This window comes from Vespula pensylvanica, chromosome 17, assembly GCF_014466175.1.
Source record: "Vespula pensylvanica isolate Volc-1 chromosome 17, ASM1446617v1, whole genome shotgun sequence".
NCBI classification, from domain to species: Eukaryota; Metazoa; Arthropoda; class Insecta; order Hymenoptera; family Vespidae; genus Vespula; species Vespula pensylvanica.
The window spans coordinates 2,708,482-2,732,821 of NC_057701.1; the positions used below are offsets into that span (position 1 = coordinate 2,708,482).

General features: G+C 26.1%; 1 protein-coding gene across 3 annotated transcripts in view; it reads left to right on the forward strand.

Annotated features, from left to right (window-relative positions):
- LOC122635238 (prolactin-releasing peptide receptor-like) overlaps positions 1-24,340 on the forward strand; it is a 74,017-nt gene that overhangs the window by 44,749 nt on the left and 4,928 nt on the right. The window contains exon 4 of one of the 3 annotated variants that reach the window (XM_043825203.1): positions 17,528-17,789. The exons of 1 other annotated variant lie outside the window; for it this stretch is intronic. The gene's annotated coding sequence lies outside the window, so the exon portion shown is untranslated. Of the gene's footprint in view, positions 1-17,527; positions 17,790-24,340 lie in introns of those variants that run through there. One more of the 3 variants, XM_043825202.1, reaches the window with a different exon arrangement.

Consider the following 24,340-nt stretch of genomic DNA (forward strand, 5'->3'; position numbering starts at 1 on the left):
CTCTCTCTCTCTCTCTCTCTCTCTCTCTCTCTCTCTTTCTCTGTCTCTATCTCTTTCTTTCTCATAAGCATACGCACGAGCACACATATGTACATACATAGATACATAAATACACACATAGTTACATATCGTTATCAGAAAAGTTTAAGTATCGAGTAGGTACCCACTTTTGCCGTTACGATAAGCTTATCTTTTGCATCCACGAAATGACGTTAAAGTAGAACCTTGCATGGAAAGCATGCGACAAGCGATTTTTTTAATTCAACATGAATTTTTCATACTAGGAAAGTATAAAAATCGAATCGAGGAGAGATAGTAAGTAAATGGTGTAAGGCTGATGGTAAAGGGAATCGTGAGTGATGGGAGAAGGGGTTGAGGAGGGTTGTTGGCTGACGTAGAAGGAGGGAGATAGGGAGGAGGTAGGCTGTGAGGCTTGTAAGTGCTGTTCGAGAGCTAGTCAAGATATATATGTGTATGTACATATATATTTACTTATACATATGTTTATACACACACATATATATCTCGACATATGTTTATAAGTATATGTATATATTATAAGTACTTTTGTGTAGTTATATACATAGTATATGTACTTTAACATACTTATTTACACACATATATATATATATGTATGTATGTATGTATGTATGTATATATGTATATATGTATGTATTGTATATACATAAGTAAATTGAAATGTACATGTACGTAGGTAGATTTATACATGGTATATGTACATGTAAGGGACGATAGATTTATAAGTATCTATATACGTATGTATATATATATATATATATATATATATATATATATATATATAGACACGCGTAGTTATATACCATGTGTTCAATACTGTCGAACACCCGTTGAATTTTGATTCAACTTGATCAATGTACTCTAACTATTTTGTCTTGCTTTTAACGTGAAATTTCTCTGCGGGTGAAAGTAAAGTAATTTTACTCTGTCTCACTCTCTCTCTCTCTCTCTCTCTCTCTCTCTCTCTCTCTGTTTTCTTTCTCTCTCTTTCTCTCTCTTTCTCTCTGTCTCTCTGTCTCTATCTCTATCTCTGTTTCTGTCTCTGTCTCTTGATGCGCAGTGTCGTCTATATTGAAATTTTACGTAACGTCGCGTTGTAATATGTTACATGTATAATACATGGGCAAGTGATAAGAGATGGTACAAAATTTTCCATTTAATCTGATTAAATATCTTACGGTATTTATAAATTAAAATGTTATACATTAAAAAAGTTGTTGAGCATGGATTTTCATTTCTTGTAAGAAATTTTTATATTTGTATATATATTTTTATATTTATATATATATACATATAATTAATTAAAAATATTACTATTACAAATTTTGATAAGCATCATATAAAAATAATTTTATTTGTATATATATATATATTTTTTTTATTATAACATAATAGAAATATATTATATTCGTTTTCTTAATTTAATATATGATATATATTTATATATAAACAAATTATAATAAATATTGTTAGGATCAACGTAAGCAAAAGATATAAAGAAATTTTTACGAATGAGATAGAAGACTCTTACATTCCTTTCCATGAGAAATATACAACTCGGAATAGTATCAAGTATGAAAAATAAATTACAAGTTTTATCACGACACGTGGAAACAGAAAACTGTCGCCAAAAGCTTACTGTTCTCTACGATGTTCGAACATTTGTCTCAGTCTCAAAATCGATTTTACAAATCTACGAATCTACGAAAAGAAGGAACAAAAATTCTCGTATTTCTTACGAATTGATTTACGCGCGTGAAACTGCATAGGATAACATCGAATTTATGTACATACATACATATATACACACATACATACATACATACATACATACATGCATATATGTATATATATGATCTAATCTTCTTTAAGGAATAACAAACAAAACAATTTTATTTTTGACTTTTGTTTCTTTTTAATCATTACATAATATACTTTCCTTTTTTATTTATATAACAATTTCTAATTAATTAATTTACAAGATCGTTTGTAATAAAGAGGATAAAAGAAGAGACAAGAAACAAACTCTGTCAGTAAAATAAATAAATAAATAAATAAATAAATACATACATAAATGAATAAAAAGATCATATAAAAATAAAATGAATAAATAAATAAATAAATAAATAAATAAATAAATAAATAAATAGAACGTACAATTCTGCAAAAAAAAAAAGAAGAAAACACGTATGTACATAGATAACAAATTATAAACAGGGAATGATAAAATAACGCGCCTATCTTTTCTCGATATAGAAAGAAAAAAAAAATGAAAAAGAAAAGAAAAAAATAGGATTGAGTTTAGGAAAGGTGGAAAGGGGAAGAAGAATGCCAATAGGTGACTCAGATTACGATCTCGTTGCACTTTTTAAAAAAAGTCTCTTGAGTTCACGATTTGCGTATGTTTGCATCGTATAATGATATAACATCTAGAAGAAGAAGAAGAAGAAGAAGAAGATGTAGAAGAGCAGTTAAGGGTAGTTCAGGGTGTATATCCATTATTCAACAACTTATATATATATATATATATATATGTATGTATGTATGTATGTATGTATGTATATAGTGTGTGTACATACTTAACTCGAAGTATGCGTCTTTCAAATTTGCGTTAAAAAGTCTAACATACATATCTACATATCTAGATACTTACGTCTCTTGCATATTATACGTTGTCACCTTTAAAGGGTCATTTGTTAAAAATAGAAGAAAAAAAAAACTTTTCTTGAGAAAAGAAAAAAAAAAAAAAAAGAAGTAATCGATCGATCTTCGACATTCGAGACATCGCGCAATCTCGAACATATGTTTCAATGGAATTAAATTGAATTATTATTATGTTAATTATATTATAGTTAAATTAAATACACTAAATAATGAAATGAAATGTAATGAAATGAAATGAAATTATTTTCATAGGAAGTGACTAATTTTCTTTTTCCTTTTTTTTTTTCTTTTTTTTTTTTTTTTCTTATTTCATCGGATTTTATTTTCCTTCTACTTATTTATATATCTTTTTTTCTTTACTATTTTATTGAAATATTTATAAAAAAAAAAAAAAAAAAAAAAAAAAGGAAGAAGGAAAGAAAGAAAGAAATTCTTCTCGCCAAAAAAAAAATCATTATTAGATATGTAGTATAAATAAAGATCGTGTATCTTAGACAAATCTTGGAGAAATTAATATTTTTTTATTTGCGAATGACAATGAACGTGTTAATGAACGTGTTTCTATTAAAATGGGAAAGAAAAAGTCTATAAAAAAAAAAAAAAAAAAAAAAAAAAAAAAAAGAAGAGAAAGAAAAAAAGGGAAGATAGAGAGATAGAGTGAGAGAGAGAAAGGGAGAGAGTGAAGAAAAAAGGACAAAAAAGAAGTCTCATTTGCGTCTTGACAAAGTAAAATGGAGGTTTAAATCGACTCGAGGAACGAATACGTAATTGAAAAGAAAAAAAAGTAAATGAATAAGAAGTTTCAATCGTTTCTCTCGAATCACGGAAAAAGAAAAAAAAAAGGAAAGGAAAGGAAAGGAAAGGAAAGGAAAGGAAAGGAAAGATCAAAAAAGAAAAAGAAAAAGTACATTAGAATCTATTAGAACGTTATAGGTATTTTACGTTAGAACGATCTTAAATCTTTTCTAAGAATTTTCTGTCGACCTCTCGACTTAAATCGATTTAGATTAAAGTCGATGTCGGTAGATAAAATATTTTCATTTCATACATTTCTAATACCCACTAATGAGTCAATACGATGTTATTAAAACGATCTCGTTCTAATAGTTAACGATTAATAATCGCGTTGAAATATTATTTAGATACACAAATTCATTACCTTGAATTACTATTGATAATATTGATAATAAAAAATAAATAATAATAATTTTTTGATAAACGAATAGAGATAGAGAGAGAATGAGAGAAAGAGAGTGAGATTTGAAAGAAAATATTTTCTTATGAAAAATAATACGAAATTATATTGCAATTTTTTTTTTTGTTAGATTGACGTTTATTTCCCTCTCTCTCTCTCTCTCTCTCTCTCTCTCTCTCTCTCTCTCTCTCTCTCTCTCTCTCTCTCTCTCTCTCTCTCTCTCTCTCTCTCTCTGTTTGTCTGTCTATCTGTCTCTCTCTCTATTTCTCACTGTCGCTTCTTCTCTCTCCATCTCTTTCTTTTACCAATAACCAATCAGTATTTCGATCTACTTCAGCTTCATAATCCGTGATCGACATTTTGATTTTATACGCTATCATCTATTTCTAAGTAATCCTTCTTTTTTTCTTTTTTTATTGTTACTTCCTTCCTTCTTTAATCTCCTAGAGCATTGAAAATATTAAAAAAAAAAAAAAAAGGATATAACAAGAATATAAACAATGTCGACATGTCAGTCGATTTAAAACAATATTGAAGATATGCAATATTATATTAACGAAATTAATATTAAATAAGTTTATTATTATTATTATTATTATCATTAATAATAGCAGTGGTGGTAGTAGTAGTATTATAAATTAAAAAAAGAACTAGAATTATGATCGTTATTAGTGTCATTTGAAAACAAATTCGTTTTGTATGAAATATTTTCATATTTCATTTATTTAATTGATTTTATTATAAGAAATCAAAAACTACAATTATGAGTATTATTATTATTATTACTACTGTTACTTTTAATTATATGTATATGTATATATATATATATATATATGAATTATTAATATATTCATTTAACATTATATATTTAATTTATTAAATATCCAATTAATAATATTATTAATACAATATTATTAATTATATATAATAATATATATAAATAAATAATTGATTAACAAAATTATAAAGATAGAGAGAGAGAGAGAGAGAGAGAGAGAGAGAGAGATATTTCGATAAAAAATAAAATATAAAATGTAATATAAAATAAAAAAAAGTACAATATATCGACGACTTAAAGTTAGAATTAATCCCAATGAATCAACAGCATCATTAGAGTTATCCGACAGGAAAACGAGAAATCAATGAAGCAAACATGTGTTGGCTATATATCCAAATATATTATATTTATACACACACACACGCGCGTATGTACGCGTAGATATACATATGAAAAGTTATATAAACGTTTGTCATCTCATAAATTTAGTCAAATGAATATCCTGGCATCACTTCTCATGAAAGCTATCGTATTAATTAGCAATTGCCGCTTATCGCGTATATTCTCTCTACGTATTGGCCTAATAAGCTTTTTGCTTAATCAGCTTATTGTCTAGTTTAGGCCTTCAAGCATATTTTGTTATACGAAACGGATCTCCATTTTGGCATGAATAGGCATTTCAATGAAAATTTCAATGAAAATCAATCCAGAATTTATCAATCTTGAATTATTCATTTTTAAGTTTACCTTAAATCTATTTTTATAATTATATGTGTGTATATATATATATATACATATAATTATAAAAATATTTAATAAAAAGATATTTATAAAAGCTCTTTAATAATAAAAATATTAGTTAACGATATCGATCGTTCGCCATTTGAAAAATTCTTTATCACCTTTGAAAATAATTATTCAATATATCCACCATTTCGTTTCTCTTATATCGTTCTATTTCTTTCGATTAATATCGTCACGATTTAGAGAATTATCGAACCTCGTAAATAAGAAAAAATTCTCATAATTCATCGAATTATTAAAACCCTAACGAAAAACCCGAACTTACAAAAGATCGATCAACGACATCGATTCTATGTAATATAAAAATATCTTTTATTATTATAAAAAATAAATTCGTATAATCGTCATTTTGTTCGTTTCAATTCCACGCTCTCTTTCTCTTCCATTTCTTATCAAAAAGTTTATAGAACGTTAGAGTTTGCGACTTCGACTGGAAAAACTGGAAAAATATTAACCAATGATATTTCGTTTACCACTGAAAACCAAAGTTTCTCTGTCTATCTCTCTCTCTCTCTTTCTCTTTCTATCTATTTCTTTCTCTTTCTCTCTCTTTCAGTCTCTTTATCGTCGCATGAAGTTTCATCTAGAAAGTAGAATTCTTCAAAGTAAAGCTATTTTCAAGTTTCAAGATGCAATCGACTCTATTGCACTACGTATCGTAACATCTATCGACTTCAATGCTATCTCAAACTGCTGAAGTATACATAGACATAAATTCATATATATATATATATAATTTTATATATAGATATTTTTATATTTTAATTTTATATATATATATATATATATATAAACACATATACACACGTTATATATAATGAAAAAATTGCAAAATTTTAATACAGGTTTATATACGTATATTTTATAATATATATTTATTATATAATTTATATATTAATATATATAAGATATATCGATACTAGTACATATATCTGTGTGTATACATGTATATATATATATATATATATAAACGTATATATCCTGTATCAAAACTTTACAATTTTCTTTTTGCTTTATGCTCAAAGGTTTTTCGACTTTTCTTCTTCAAATAAGTTTCACTCCTCGTTCTCCGCAATACCAATAAACTTTTTCACAAACTGTCCATGATATTCCCAACAAATATGAACTTTCGTGGTCAACTCGAAAGTACTATATACAAAATATATATATATATATATATATATATATATATATATATATATATTTACTTTTCTCAATTTATGTGAAACGCGATTGATTTATCGATGTGTTTTCGATTCCCTCGATTGATAGAGTTATCAATTTAAGGATTCGTTAGACTGTCACCGAATTTAACTTAGATTAAAATAATATCGATATTTATGTTCGTTTTATTTTTATTAAAAGATATTATCTATTTATTTGTTTACTTATACAATTTTATTAACACGTTGAATTAAATTTATTGTCTCTAAAAGTGGTACAAGTATCTATAGATTTGTCCTTTTTTTCTCTTTTTTTTTTCTTTTTCGAATATCTCTTTTTTTTTTTTTTAGTCTCCCTTTATTCGAAAACTACCTCTTTTTTTTGGGGGGGGGGGGGAAATTACGAAAATATTGCAGAAAATATTTAGTATCACGGAAAAGTTTGATAGACGAATAAAAAAAAAATAGTTCGTATTTATTTTTTTACGTAGATTATAGTGTTCTTTATTCTCTATATCAGAAATCTTTCGTTCTTTGTTCTCTATATCAAAAATCAAAATAGATCGCAAAACTGGGACCTTAAAACTTTCCATTCAATATAAAATAATAAGAGTCATAATAATTACGGTTTGAAATCGTACAACCATAGCGCGAGAGAATTTTTTTTCTGGGAAAATGTCATGTTTCCGAGATGGAAAAAAAAAAGTTGCACGAAAGGCTATTGGTTATCGACATTTTTTTTGAAATTACAAAACCGTGGAGATATTTCGTGGAAACTCTCGAGGGAAAAAAAGATATGAAAGATGGATTAAAAAAAAAAAAAAAGCTATTTTCCGATAAAGTTTAATCGTTTTTTTACGTAGTATATGTTGCCATTATAAAAAGAAAGAAGAAAAAAAAAAGGAGAAAAGAAATTACAGAAAATATAGGTCCCCCAATAAAAAGAATCAAAGTAGATTTTTCAAATAACCTTGAAGTTTTTCATCCAATAAAAAACAATAAAAGTGATAACATCCATTGCTCGAAATCGGATAACTATCGTGTGAAAAAAAACATTTGTCCTCAAAAATCTCACGTTTCCGAGATAAAAAAAAAAAAAAAGGTTATATCAAAAGTTGCTGGTTATTGACATTTTTTGAAATTACAGAATCATGCTGGCTATTTCGTCGAAAATTTCGTGAAAAAATGTGAAAGATGAATAAAAAGAAAGAAAAAAAAAGAATGAATGAATGAATGAATGAATGAATGAAAGAAAGAAAGAAAAAAAGAAAAAACTATTCCCGACAAAATTCAATAGTTTTTTTTTTTTTACATAGGACCTATTTGCCATTGTAAAAAAAAAAAATGTAGGTTCCTATATGATAAACGAAAATAGACCGTGAAACGATCTTGAAACGTGGAGTTCGATATAAAAAAAAAAAAAATAATAAAAAAAAGTTGTAATATTCGTAGCTTGAAATCGGATAACTATTGAGTGAAAAAATTTGTTGTTCTCGAAACTGTAACCTTGCCGAAATAAAAATTTAGGTAACGCTTCAACTGTGATTATCCAGTAATGTGCATACATGTATACGGATGTATGTGTGTTCGTGTGTTTTGTGTGATAGAAAAAAAATAGATAGATATCGTTTTCAAATAGAATATCGAAAGTAAACTTATCTATAGAATATAGATTCGTGTATCTATCGAAAAATTTTCAATCTATGTAGTATATACAATGTATAATAGATTTACGTACACCTTACTTACGTACATTTAACTATAGAAACTATATATATATATATACACTATATATATTGATATAAATATATATATATATTTATTATATTTATATATAAATATATATATTTAATTATTTATATATACTATATATACTATATATTATATATACTATATCTATATATATATATATATTATATATTATATATGATGTTTGAATGCTTTTGAAACTATCAGAAACGATGAATAATGGATATTGGACAGTCGATACTGTTTCGATACGATACGAACTCAAGGATGATTTCAGGTGTGTATGATAGTACGTTCAATGCAAAATTCAGAGGGTCTGAGAAGAATAGTTGTGGATTGAAAAGAGGTATTTGTGGGAAAGGTGGGAATTGAAGGGACAGTGAGAGAAATTCAGAACTAATACGGGTTGGACAATGATAACGACGAAGAGTTATACGAAACAAGTATTAACTTTTAATACTATAATGTTAGTGCGATGCAATGATAAAAAGAAATTTGTGAAGTTTCATAATTTTTTAAAAATTATTTCATAACAATTAATACTTTAATTAAATGATTGCGTTATTAAGTTATATACTGTATCATGTGAAGAAACTCGCGGCCATTTTTCTTTTTTCATTTGTAGAACAATATATTATGTATAACTATATCGATAAATAATATATATATATATATATATATACACCTACATATATACTTGAATATTATAAAAATCGTAGATAAAAATATTTAAAAATAAAATATTATGAAATAAAATATAATACTATCACGTATATGTAGATATATACATACATACATACATACATACATATATATATATATATATATACATATTTCTTTTTTAATTATACGTCACGCACAAATTACATTTAATATACAAATTTATATAACCTGTTAGAAAGTTTTCAGTAAATGTAAAAAGAGAGAATGAAAAAAATAGAGAGAGAGAGAGAGAGAGAGAGAGATAAAATAAAAGGAAAAATTGAATGAGGTGGGTGAAAAGGTGAGGGTGACGTCTAAGAAGTAAAAATGAATCTGTGTCGCTGACAGCATAATTCTTCGAATAAATACAGCGCAAGAAAAAATTATGATTGGAAAAATTCACGTACGGAGGTGATACGAGAGATAGGGTAGAGAGTTTGAAACATCGATCGAGTTTCGATCGACGTCTGTTGATTACTTGCCAATGTGAAAAAAGAAATTAAGAAAAAAAAAAATAATAAATAAGTAAATAAAAAAGAAAAAAGAAAAAATTCGTTCGTTCGTTCGTTCGTTCACACGTATATACATATGTGCGATTTCATTTATCGAGTATGAGAAAGAAAATAATTACATTAGTTTTAATCAATTTTGATCGGTGTGTATTTTTAATTAGAAATATAAGGGGTGTCTCTGAAAAATTTGATTCATATTTTCAGAAACGTATCAATGTGAGATCTCGGAAGAATTATTTCAACAGATTAATAGTTTATAATTATTAATAATATATTAATAATTTATATTAATAATTCGTAATTGTAGTGTAATATTTTAATATAAAACTATGTAATATTATTTCGAATGCTTTTCGTGATGATTATACGTTTATATAAATTAAAAAGGAATATGTATATATATTATTATAACATTAGTTGACTTAGTTATCACGTGACATGACAAAATGGTTGACGTTTATTTCAAGAAAAGACAACATTTCAAAAATTTGATGTTTCACGGAAATGTTAGTTTCAAATAGATCGGTAAAAAAGATTTCGAAAGGGTCTTTCAAAGGGTGTTTCATGAAAATGTAAATAAAATGCTAATACACATCCATATCAAATTCATGCGATCTTTTTGCACAGATATACGCACACACACACACACATACACATATACACAGAAGAAGATACAGAATATAAATATGCGCATGCGCGTCTATATACGTAGAAAAAATACGAAGAATATTTTTCTTTTTCATTTTTTTTTTTTTCTTTTTTATCATTCATGCCAATCTATTTTTTTTTTCTTCTTCTTCTTCTTTTTTGTTTCTTTCCCTCCGAATTTTTCCTCCCGAATTTTTTTCCTTGTCAGACAGAGAAAGAAAAAGAAACTAAAATTAAAATTAGAATCCATATTAAAATTAAGAATAAAAAAAAAAAAGAAAATAAAGAAGAGAAGAAAAGAAAAGAAAAGAAAAGAAAAGAAAAGAAAAAAGAAGAAAGGAGAAGAGAAAAGAAATAAAATAAAGTTTCTACGTCATCATTGTTCTGGCATTGTCGTGATTGAAAAATAGTACTCGGGGTAATGTGATATCTAGACTCCATGGGAATAATATTCGAGGATTCTTTTAGGGATTTTCTTAGAGTTTTCTAGGACGTTTCTAAGGTAAGAAATATTCCATCGATTTTTCTTATCAGATATCAGTGACAGAAAAGTCTGACCACGGACTGTTATTTACAATCACTATAAATCTACGAGGTAATAAGTAAAATACGATCTAATATCTTTCTCACGTATACATGATAAATCAGATATTATTTCGTGAGAATTGATTTTATTTTATTTTATTTCTTTTTATTTTTTTTTTTTTAATTAATATTAATTAATTTATAAAGTGTTTTCGGAATAATGAAATTTCAAGGGTTTATCATTGTCAGTCGAAAAATCAGATAAATCACATGTGTGTGTATGCGCGTGCGTATATGGTTAAACATTATTATTAAAATCTTACAAGATATATATATTTTTTTTTTATATTAATTTATATCTTTATTTATATACATACATATATATATATATATATATATATATATAGACTTGTTTCTTTTTTTATATAGATATATTTTGTTACGTTCTAGAAATTTTGTATATAAAAATAAGTAGAAAAAATATATCTCCAAGTAAATATATAAAGATATATATATAAAGAAAAGAAGAAAAGATTGACCGAAAAATCGATATAGAAATACTTGAATAATCGTAACGATTATGCATTTGTATATTCTTACTAATGCACATTTCTGCAAATTTATAAAAGAATCGTGACTGACAGACAGTTCTTTTCGTTTTACAGTTCAACAGTTTCAACGATCAATCATTGTCCTTAGCTTAACTAAACTTAATTAAGTACGACCCCTGTACTGAATAATTCATTCACCGTCAGCTTTTGAATATCTGTCTGTCCTTCTACTAGTTTATAAATGAGACCTTTACGAGAAATAAACTGGCTAAACATAGAGACTCTTAACATTTATGAAATTCCTACAGAAATTTTGTACATATATTAAAGAAAAAGGAAAACAGAAAGAGAGACAGACAGACAGACAGAGACAGAGAGAGAGAGAGAGAGAGAGAAAGAATAATTACATATTATCATAGTTATAAAAATTTTTGAGAATACTTTTTTTCTTGAATTCTGATATTAGATCGAAAAAAAGAAGTAAAAATAATGAATTTTTTAATATTATTGATGCTGTTGCATTATATTAGATTAGTTAATAATGTATATACGTGTGTGTATGTGTATATGTGTGTAATTTATTAAGATACAATATAATCTTATTATATATATATATATATATAAAATAAGATTATATGTTATATATACATATATATAATTATTTTATCAAATTTCTAATAAAAGATATTGAATGTAGTGTTAATCACGATTGATTTCATTATTCTGAAATTATAAATATTACGAAGATAACAAAAAATGTTTGTAAAAAATTTCAAATACTATTATAAAAAAATATCGAACATTCTAAAATATAAAAAATTCTAGCCAATTTAATGACGGCAAAAAAAAAATGGAATTAAAAAGAGTAGAGCTCTCAGTTTATTGGAAAAAAAAAGAATGTGCGCTTCAAATGAAAACCTCTCTTTGATCTAACTAAAAAAAGGAAGAAACGATTCGTATAGATATTACGAAGATAAAAGAAAAAAATTTTTGTTAATTCATACATCATTATAATATCAAATACCGTTATACAAAAATATTAAAAATTCTAACAAACATGTATCACACATTAACAAATTCGATACTAGAAAAATACAACAAAACTCTCAATTTATTAATGCAAACAATTAATAGTGGTAGCATGATATTTCAATAAGAAAGAGTTATTCTTTGATACAACTAAATAAAGAAACAACTAAACGTAGAAAAAGAAAGAGAGAGAAAGACAAGAAATTAATGGATCCTGATGTTTCCTGGATGCAATAATGCTAGGTTACAAATGCACCAACGCATCGTTTCCTCGAAACGTCGTTTACTATCTGCTTCATCATGATAAATGAAATGAACAGTCCAGCTCATTAGTCATTCCACTTATTATTTACTTGAAATATTTTGATAGTAAATACGTGCTCTCTCTCTCTCTCTCTCTCTCTCTCTCTCTCTCTCTCTCTCTCTCTCTCTCTCTCTCTCTCTATTTTTCTAATTCTCTTTTTCTATCTATCTTTATCTATATCTCTAACAGATAAACACGTTTATTATATTATAATAAAAGGAGTAAAATTTTAAAGGAGAATATTAATAGAATAATTTTTATAAATTTTCCTACAAATTTTCATCGTATTCAAAGGAACCATTTTCACAATCACGCGAAAATCCTCAGATTACACCGGAAACGCCTACACTCGTAATCATCTATTCCCCTATGTTTGAATAATACTCTCTCGTCTCTCTCTCTCTCTCTCTCTCTCTCTCTCTCTCTCTCTCTCTCTCTCTATTTATCTATCTCTATCTCTACCTCCATCTCTATTTTTACTTCTATCTCTTCCCTTTGGACAGCAAATACTAATCCGACGAATAAATTCTGATTAAACAGTAATTAATTGTTATCTAGTTATTAATTAATTCCATAATCGATCGATGAAATAATAGAAATTTGCGAAACGTTCTTAATTACGTACGCTTCTTCGATCGACGGCTCGAGATTTTTTTTTCTGCCTTTTTTTTTCTTTTTTTTTTTTTTTTTTAAGAGAACTTTAAAAACGATTCGAAGAAATAAAAAAAATAATATATAATAATATATATATATATAATATATATTATTATTAATATAAATCATATATATATATATCTCTCTCTCTCTATTTCTCTCTCTCTTTATATCTTATATTTAAAATATAACCGATTTATTAATCCGCTTTACAAACAGATTAATATCACTGTGAATGAAAGAAATAGAAAAAGAGGACAAAATAAAGAGAGTAAGAGTGAGAGAGAGCGAGAGATAGACAGATAGATAGATAGATAGATAGATAGATAGATAGAGAGAGAGAGAGAGAGAGAGAGAGAGAGAAAAAGAGAGAGAGAAAGATAGAGAGATAGAAACGTACACGCACAACAGCTGTTACCAAGACATCTGATTTATGATTTTTCCGTGTTAAAGAAAAGCATTTCTGCTTGGAAGGATATATTTGTAACAACTACAGCGAGATTATCGGAGAAAAAGAGTGTACTAGAATGAACGAGAGAAACAATGAGAAAAAAAACGGAAAAAAGAGATAGACGAGTGAGAAAGAAAGAGAGAGAGAGAAAGAGAGAGAGAAAGAGACAGAAATATAACATGTGTCCAATTACGCAAGACCATTTTTGTAGTCGCAATACACCAGGGATTTTAACGATGATTAAAGCACCAGTTTTATATGCGTTTCTTTCTCAGCTCAAACTGCTCTACAACTTTTTTTGTTTTTTTCTTTTTTCGTCATTTTTTTTTTCCATGCTTTTTTCATTTCCTTTTTTTTTATCTCTCGCAAAACGTGGATCTCGTTCACGTTTTTAAAGAATTTTACGTAACATGTTCTTTTATTTATCTATCTATCTATCTATCTATCTATCTATCTATCTATCTATCTATCTATATCTCTCTTGCTCTTCTTCTATTCTTTTTTTTTTTATTATGCATCGTTTACCGTCGACAAAAAATAGATTCTATGGAAATATTATATTTCGTTACTTCTATTAATCGATCGTGATAAATATGTGTAACTGTATCTAGATATGTATCTAGATATGTATCTATCTATCTATCTATCTATCCATCTATATATGTATGTATGTAAATATGTATTAATCACATTTGTTCGTTTCACTCAATTAAATTTTATACGAGATAGATATTTTCTTTCCTTCTTCTTCTTCTTCTTCTTCTTCTTCTTTTTGTTTTTTCTTTTATAAAGAATTAATTAATATAAAAGTTATCGATTACTATTAATAAATATATATATATATATATATATGAATCATATTTATTCATTTATTTTAAATCTCAATTGACTTTCGTCGAGATAAATATTCTTTTCCTTTTCTTTCGAAAAATTAATTAACATCAAAGCTATCGATTACTTTTGATTATTTATTTTTATTTTTCCCCTTTCCTTCTCTTTTCTTTTTCATCGGAAAATGAATTATTAAAATTATCGATTGCTACGTCATACTTAGATAAATATGTATATGAAAAGGATGTTAAGAAGATAGGAGATTAAGATTTATGAGAATACAATCTCTTGATTAATAGTAATAACTATTACATCACAAAATTAACGTGCATCCAACTTTGTAAGATGGACGTTAAGAAGATTAAGAAAAAAAAAAAAAAAATAAAAGTAAAAAAGAAGGGGAAAAAAAAAGAGAAAATAAGAAACTATCTCGAGGTTGTTTCTCGTTAGACGTAACATTACAATTTTGTTACTAATATATTTTTAATATAAATTAATATATTTTTAACGATGAGTACGATGACGTTCGAAAGTTTTAATCGGATAAATTTTTAATGAATCAATAATTAAGAACGATTACCGTTTTGTTTGTAATATTTTTATTCGTATGATTCGATGTTGATGAGATGAATAAAAAAAAAATAAAAAGAAAAAGAAAAAGGAAAGAAAAGAGAGAGAAAAAGGAAGATAATTTTACGAGTTTATTCGATTGATAATTATTATTTTGATTACTACACCACTGTGATTAGTATTGATTGATTTTTAGTTATTAGAATTGATGAAATATTTCCGTGGGACGTTATCTATCTCTTGCGTTAATCCATTCATCTCTACCTAACCAATGCACCCAACATCTATCATAATCTGTTTATCATACTCATCGTACGAGATCACTATGTACACGAGAGCTAAGCTGAATCGACAAGTTCGAAATATTCCAAAATATCTCCTATCGATTCTCTATCGATCGTTTGATCTTTTTCGCGCTATCGCAATATCGTCGTACTCGATCCAATTAAATAATTTTCTTCTCAAATATTTCTTCATTTTTTTGTGATTAGTATAACGTGAAAAACGATAAAAAATAAATGCGTGATAACGTTCAGAGAAGATTACATTAAAAAAAAAAAAAAAAAAAAAGGAAAAGAAATTTGTTAAAAAGAAAAAGCAATTTGTTTAGAAAATAAAAAAAGAAAAAATAAATATATATAAGTATATACAAACTATCGCAGAATGTATATTCATGTAAACTTTTTTAAATCCCACTAAGCCATCTCCAAAATATTTCATACTTATACTTGGACATTTTAATTGATAATTATAATAAAAACGAATGTACATAAGCGAACGGTTTAACAGCAACGTTTCTAAGATAAAAGAAATTAAGATTTTTTTCTCCAATAAAGAATTCAATATCTTTGGTTGATATCAAAGAAAAAGAGAGAGAAAGAAAAAAAGAAAGAGAAAAAGAGAGAGAGAGAGAGAGAGAGAAAGAGATGTTGAGAGGGTGAGAGAGGTTGAGAGAGATGTTGAACGATTAGAAAGGGTGGGTAAAGTGAGCTGGGTTCGTGCTTTGGCCGGCAGCTTGGCGCCGTGAGAACCGATTAACAGCCATTGGCGTTAATGGATTTAACGCGTAGGAGCCCCTGGTTATCATCGGGGTTATCGTCCCCCTCCTTTTACCCCCCTTTACCCCCCGTTCTTCTCATCCTCCTATCCTTATGTATGTATGTATGTATGTATGTATGTATGTATGTATGTATGTATGTATGTATGTATGTATGTATGTATGTATGTATGTATGTATGTATGTATGTATGTATGTATGTATCGTTCGATCTGCACGTGTATATTCTATTATATCAATGAAATTATCGAGAAAATCTGACGAAAACAATACCTCGATGTATTTACGTGTACATACGTGTATGTATGTTGTATGTATTTTGTATGTATGTATGTATGTATGTATGTATGTATGTATATATGTATAGAAACGAGCATATATCTTTTGAAATTGCTTGATTATCGTGTGAAAATTTGTGTAGGTATTTATACGATTTAGTAGTTTTTAATCAATCAATTCTAACAGGTTTAATATCGTAATTAAATATTTCGTTCGGATTCGATGAATTTCATTCGGTTGATTTCATATTCTTTTTTTTTGTTTTTTTTCTTTTTTTTTTTTTTTTGTTTAGTAGTCTTTTTGCCTTTTTTATTTTTTATAATTCGCAGGAGTTATAATTTTTTGTTTCATTGTTATTATTTTTTTTTTATTATTGTTATTGTTAATTGTTATAGATGTATATATATATATATAGCTGTATGTATATATACTTTTTTCATTTATATTTCGTCAAGCTTCGTGAGATTTAATCATGATATTTGTTATTTATTTAATTAAATCGATAATATCTCTTTCGAATAGTAAGATTTGGTTTTCGTATATTCTTTATTATTCCTTTCTTCGTTTTCTAATAGTTATCATATTAATTACAATTTCCTAAGTCCCTCTCTAATAAAAATGTAATTCTTCGTAATTTTTCGTACTCACAATCTTATTCGTTCATTCAATCATTTGTTGTATTCAACATTGATAATAACTTCATTAAATTTTATAAAACTAAATACCTCTTATTTTGGAGATTTATTTATTATATTAATAATATTTAATTAAATATTATACAAAATTTCTCATTTTTATATTCTCATACGGATCTCATATATATCTTTTTTTATATTTATACTTATATTAATTATATACATATATATATATATATAATTTATTTTTTTATTCATAAAGATTTATAATTTCCTATTGAAGAATTTTTTTGATTAATTATTTTATTTCTTGTTGTCTCTCTTTCTCTCGTTCTCTCTTTATCTCTGTCTCTTTGTTCTTTTTTTTTTTTTTTTTCTTTTTCTTAGTAGATGAAATTTATCCATCCGGTGAACTCGTCAGAAAGCACTCCAACTGATCGATAAGGGGATTTACCAAAGAGGATATATGTTTTACCTGCAAGAAGGATCAACCGGATCGAGCTTCGAATAATTTCCATCGAATTTGCTAGATACGCTTCATCTCGTCATCCCTTATACCCTTTACTCTTAACTATACAAATTCCCATCAGGCACGTAGACACATAGATCTGCGTATATACTGCATACATACTTTATATATATATATATATATATATATATATATATATATATATATCGGAAATCTCTATATTATACTGAAACATTCGAACCATTACTTTTTTTCAAACGAATTAACATTATCACGAATACAACGTTATCATAATTATTTAGATTCTTCGGCTTAGGCGAAGTTAGTTTTTAATTTATAAAAAAAACAAAAAATTATTTGTATGAAAAGTAAGAAAAGAAAAAAAAAATCTTTCAAGAAGATACTTCGGTCGAACTAGATCACCTAATTGATTATATAGATGAAAGAAATATGTATGTATGTATTTATATATAATATATGTATACATGTATTTGTGTGTGTGTGTGTGTATAATGTTTTGTATAATTAATTATATAAAAATATATGTGTGTAGTTATTGATTAAAAATATATATATATATATATTTTTTTTTTCTATTATTCAAAACGGATATGAAAATAAATGCTCTTTCAATGGTACAACGCGAATTCCATATACGTATACAAAAATAAAATAAAATAAAATAAAATAAAATAAAATAAAAAGGAAGATAGAACAAAAAACACACAAACAAACGGACAAGCAAATTTTAATCAAAAAAAAATATCGAAATGGAAGACCAGTGAGAGAGGAAAAAAAGAAAGAGAAAAAGGAAAGAAGAAATGGTTTTTATTAATACCCGAGTGATTATAAAATATAAAAAAAATATATATATATTTATATATATATAAAAAAAATATATATATATATAAATGAATAAATGAATAAATACATAAATAGATAGATAAATAAGTAAATCAATAATTCAATCAACCTCAAAAACACGAGTAAACTAAATAACATTACGTTTCGATAAATGAATTAACAAATATACTATAACGCTTGTAGGATAGACAGAATTAGAGAGAATGAGATAGAAAAAAGAAAAAATAGATAAAGAGAAAAAAGATGGATGAGAAAAACGTAGTTAAAAAGGAAATAAAAAAAGAATTCTTTTAATCAGGATCATGATATGAATACTTCAAATATGAATTAACAAAGTTTTATGGAAAAAAAAAAAAAAAAAAAAAAGAAAAGAAAAAGCTGAGGACTTAAAAAAACTTTTTCTCTCTCTTTCGTCTCTCTCTCTCTCTCTCTCTCTCTCTCTCTCTCTCTCTCTCTCTCTCTCTCCAAACATATATATAATATTTCTCTTTCTTTGTTGCAATTTGTACCTAAATTAAAAGAACATTTTCTATCTGATTATATGCCAATATAATAAAAAAATCAGAAAGAGAAAGAGAGAGATAAAAAATGTGTGTGTGTGCATATGACAGAGAGAGAAAGAGAGAGTCTGTATTGGAGAGGTTGATCGTTAATTTAATAAAATTGATTTACTTCACTCCTGCAAAAAGAGAATTTCGTACTGTTCATGAGTATATATATATATATATATATATATATATATATATAGGTTAGATAGATTATTTCTAATTAACTATTCCCGATCGTAATGAGAATGAACGGTAATAAAGTGTAAAAAAAATGAAGAGAATAAAAAAAGATATATAAGATATACGAGTTATCCGACAATTGATTTAATTAAAAGTTTTATTTCCATGGTAATGTTACACCCACATACACATGCACACACATATTTTTATAAACAAATGAAAACGATAATATTATATATAGATATATACATTATTATTATTGTTATTATTATTTTCATTCGTTTATGAAAATTGTTTGTTGATCGATTTTTAGAATATCGAGAGTAATAATTTTTTCTGAAGAAATAAAATCATCCATTCAAATGTTTTTTCTTTTTTTAACTTCTCGCTCTTCGTGTTTATTCAAAAAGTTATTACGAGTTAATAAATAAATAACTTGACTCGAGATATATATTAATGTAATTATGATTAATTAACGAATATATAAAAGATTGTCGTTATTCGATAAAGTGATAATATATAAACGAAATCGCGTAACGCATAGACCATGTTTTATCGATGACGAAACTTTTAATGAATATATGAAAACGTAGAAAATTTTTCTTTTCAAAATTGTTCAGAGCCATGTGTTTTCCGTCGAATTCGTATAAGCCTCTAAGTGGATCGAAATATATATAGATATTTGCGTATGTGTGTATATATATATATATATATACAGGATGATTATAAAATTAATCGTTCAATCGTAAAAATAGAAGTTTAACGATTGATTCAGCATTTCTATTTTTTCTGGAACATCCTGTACTTCTTTAATTATTCAAATATTTTAATCGATTATCTTTAAAATAAAAAAAGAAATTATTAAACGAAGTATACGCATGAAATATGCGTGTATGTATGTATGTATATATGCATGTAAAAAAGAAAAAAGAAAAAAGACTAATAAGAAAGAAAAAGATAAATGATTTCACTCGTTTCTTATTAAAGATATAAAAAGTAAAAAGAATAAAGAAATAATTCGTTGAATATAATATAATTCAATTTTTTCAAAATCCTACGTTAAATAAATAACATAATATTAATATATTATATACATTTTTTATGATTGTTATACGGGATAAACATATTTAATCGTATATAAATAAATAAATATATATATATATATATATTATATATACACATACACGTGCATATACACATTAACAAAAATCAATTTGTTAATAATTTCTAAATGGCCAAAAAATATTCAAAATAGAAACGATAAAAGCATATTATCAAAATGACACTGAGCTTATCGAATGATATAATATATACCATGTTTTGTTATTCTATCTTCGATCATACTTCTTCACTGTAATATATACGTATATATGTACATAAACAACGTTTTGTTCACACGTAGAACTTACATAATATGTAATTGATAAGGTGACTCGTCCGTTCACATGTTCACTCTCTCTCTTTCTCTCTTACTCTCTCTCTCTCTCTCTCTCTCTCTCTCTCTCTCTCTCTCTTTCTCTTTCTCTTTCTCTCTATCTCTATCTTTCTCTCTGTCTATTCTCTTCTTTGAAAGCTCAGAGACCTTCCTCCTAACACATTCGAAATGACATCGTGACTTAGACAATAGAAACAATAAACCTTTTGAATACGTTGAGAATACGTATGTATCTCGTTAGCACAGTTCTCTACCATTTCTCGAATTCACGTAGCACCATTCTTGATTAATTTCACTGTTTAATAATAATTTTAATACACTGTCTATTTTATATGTATGTGTATGTATATATATATATATATAGCTTTTTTGAGAGTTACGTAAAAGTAGGATTAATCGTTTCATTTTGGTTACATAATATTTTTATCGTCTTAGAAATTTTTATGAATAAAAGAAAAAAGAATTTATATATATATATATATATATATATATATGTCTTAACGATAATTTAAGATTAATTTATTATTAATACTTCTATTATACATATATATATATAAGTATTATTTCTTACATTATTTATTACTATAATATTTTTTGAAAAATATATTATTTATATTCTATGTATCATAAGTATTATTACTTCTTACATACATAGATATAATATATATATATATATATATATATATATATATTAAAGTATTATTTCTTATATTATTTATTACTATTTTTTGAAAAATATTATATTACTTATATTCTGTATACTATAAGTACTATTACTTCTTATATACACGTACACACTTTGTAATATGTTATACTACATACGTATATATATAAGCGTGTGGCTGTATGATTTATATTTTTCTATTCATATTGATAAACTCGATCGAAAATAATTACATATAGAAAGAGAAAAACAGAGAGAGAGAGAGAGAGAGAGAGAGAAAGAGATGGAAAAAAAGAAAGACAGAGAGGGAGGGAAGGAGGGAGAGAGAGAAAGAGAAAGAGAGAGACAAAGAAAGAAAGAAAATAGATCTGGCAGATCCAAATGGTGTTTACTCACGGTTGAAAACATATTATTTTCACTCGTCCCTTTTCTCGAGAAGGAACCTTGTCCTTAAATCGATTCAGTAAGACGTTTCCTTTCCTATCGGCAACAACGAAGCAATGGACCTCAACAGAGAAATAGAAACTAGTTACCAACTTTCAAAATCTCCTCATACTTTCATAAATTGTTCGGAGAGTATAGATTATTACATTTGTCTCTTCCATCGAAATAATTTTCTTTTAACTCGAAAATCAATTTACGCTGGAAGTAAAACGAATCGTTTCATTTTTATCCTTCTATTTTTATCACTTAATTCTCCTATCGTTCGTTAAAATTAAAAAACAAAATTTTCATAGTATTTTCATACTGATATTTATATTTATTGCATACTATTATCTTTCTAAAATTAATATCATCATTATTATCATCATTGTTATTATATTTATTTCGTGTAATAATTTTAGTAATTTCATATATATGGGAGAAGTTAATTTTTCATGCACACACACACACACGCATGTAGATACTTCGTTATTCTTTAAATATTATTATAATAAAGTACTATTATATTATACATTATTATTAAGTAATTCTTCAAAATATTTAACAATTAATTTGAAAGATTTAATACGCTATTGTGTTGTATCGTTTAAAAAGGAAATTCACGAATTTAACGAAGTAGCGTTTTTAAAGTAAGAAAAATAGAGAAAATGAGGAAGAGTAAGACAGAAGCAGTGATGTAGCAACCCTTAATGGACTTCTTCGTTTCAAGACTACGTTTTTCTTCATTTCTAAAGTGCCGGATCTAAAGAAAGGAGTATTTTTGGACGTATGGTACAGGTGATTTACACAAAAGAAGTAGGAAAGAGAGAGAGAGAGAGAGACAGAGGAGAGAGAGATAGAGAGAAATAGATAGTATAGATATATATATATATAGAGAGAGAGAGAGAAAGAGAGATAGAAAACATAAAACGATGCTTGTTGTGTCTCACATAGCTGTGAAAAAAAATTTATAGCGACGTTGACGTTAGACCAGACAGGAAAACAACTTGAAAGAAACAAGAAGAAATAGCTGCGAGACAATTTGACATATTTTAAAATTGCGACTATTTTCACTCTTCTTATTATCTTTTCTTATTTTTTGATTGTTTTTTCTTCGTTTTTTCTTTTTTTTTTTTTTTTTAAATATACAATATATATAAGCGTAATAAATATATAATATATCGATCTTCATTTTATTTTACTCGACGGAATAATTATTTTTTCAGTAGTTATTTATTAAAGGATAATAATGTGTTATAATAATAGTAACAGATACAAATAAGACAAATGTAATAATAATTATAATATAATGAAATAATAATAATAATAATTGATTATTGTTATTCTGTAGCGTATGCAATAGTGAAAAAATAATTTTAAATTGCTTAGTTTTATTATATCATTATTAATATACTTTTAATATTCATATATTCTATCATATTATGCGTAATGTATTATTATTTCTTATTATTATTAATATCATTATTACTATTATTATTATTAAGACAGCAATTTAAAAAAAAGAAGAATTAATTACTTCAGAAATATACTATCCATGTAAATTAAATATATCTATATACGTTACAATAAAAAAAAAAAAAAAAAAAAAAAAAAAAAAAAAAAAAAAAAAAAAAAACTTTCTTCCTTTCTACTTTTAATCAATCAATTCGTCATTAAAAAAGAAAAAAGAAAGAAGAAGAAAAAAAAAAAAAAAAGAAACTAAGTCAGTTATGAATCATTAACAAGGTACATTAACAGGTAACATTCATTAAAAAGATACATCCAATTCGACGAAATAAAAAACGTGATTAAAAAAAAAAAAAAAAAAAAGAAAGAAATAAATAAAGAAACACGATAAAAAACGAAACAGAAATAAAAACGAAAACAAAAGAGAAAAGAACAAATAAATCCGTATCAGTGCTGGAATGGCGATGGAATGGCGGCTATTTGAGGGGTGTATGATGACGAGTATTAAAGAGAAAGAGAGAAAGAGAGAAAAACGAAGAGAAACAGAGAAAGAGAGAAAGAGAAGGATGAGAAGGATCGATAGAGCGAGAAAGAGGAACATCGATCTTTCTTCTAACGAGATGTTGTTGCATCTGTGTCGTCCCAACTTCAGCCCTAACATTGGCCCCTATCAACAAAAATCTCGAAAGTTTTAACGTAGATATGACGTTCGATACGTCATTTACGCTTGACTACCATAATTTATAACGTCGATGGTAGTTTGTGCTGGGATATACGTCGAATCATTTGTGATATATATGATATATGCATATATACAACATACATACATGTATACGTATTACATACATATACATAAATATAGTATACTATACACACATACACGAACGTACATATGGGATGGTACGAATAAGTTGTTACAAATGAGATCTATTTATAAAAAGAAAAAAGAAATATTTTTATCTCGAAATTGTTAGAAAATTATTATTATTATTAATATATATATATATATATATTTAAATAAATGAAAAATATTATATACATACATTATTCTCTTAATTTATAAATATATATATTTTTTTTTTCACATTTATGTATCATCCACTTCTCTCTCTCTCTCTCTCTCTCTCTCTCTCTCTCTCTCTCTCTCTCT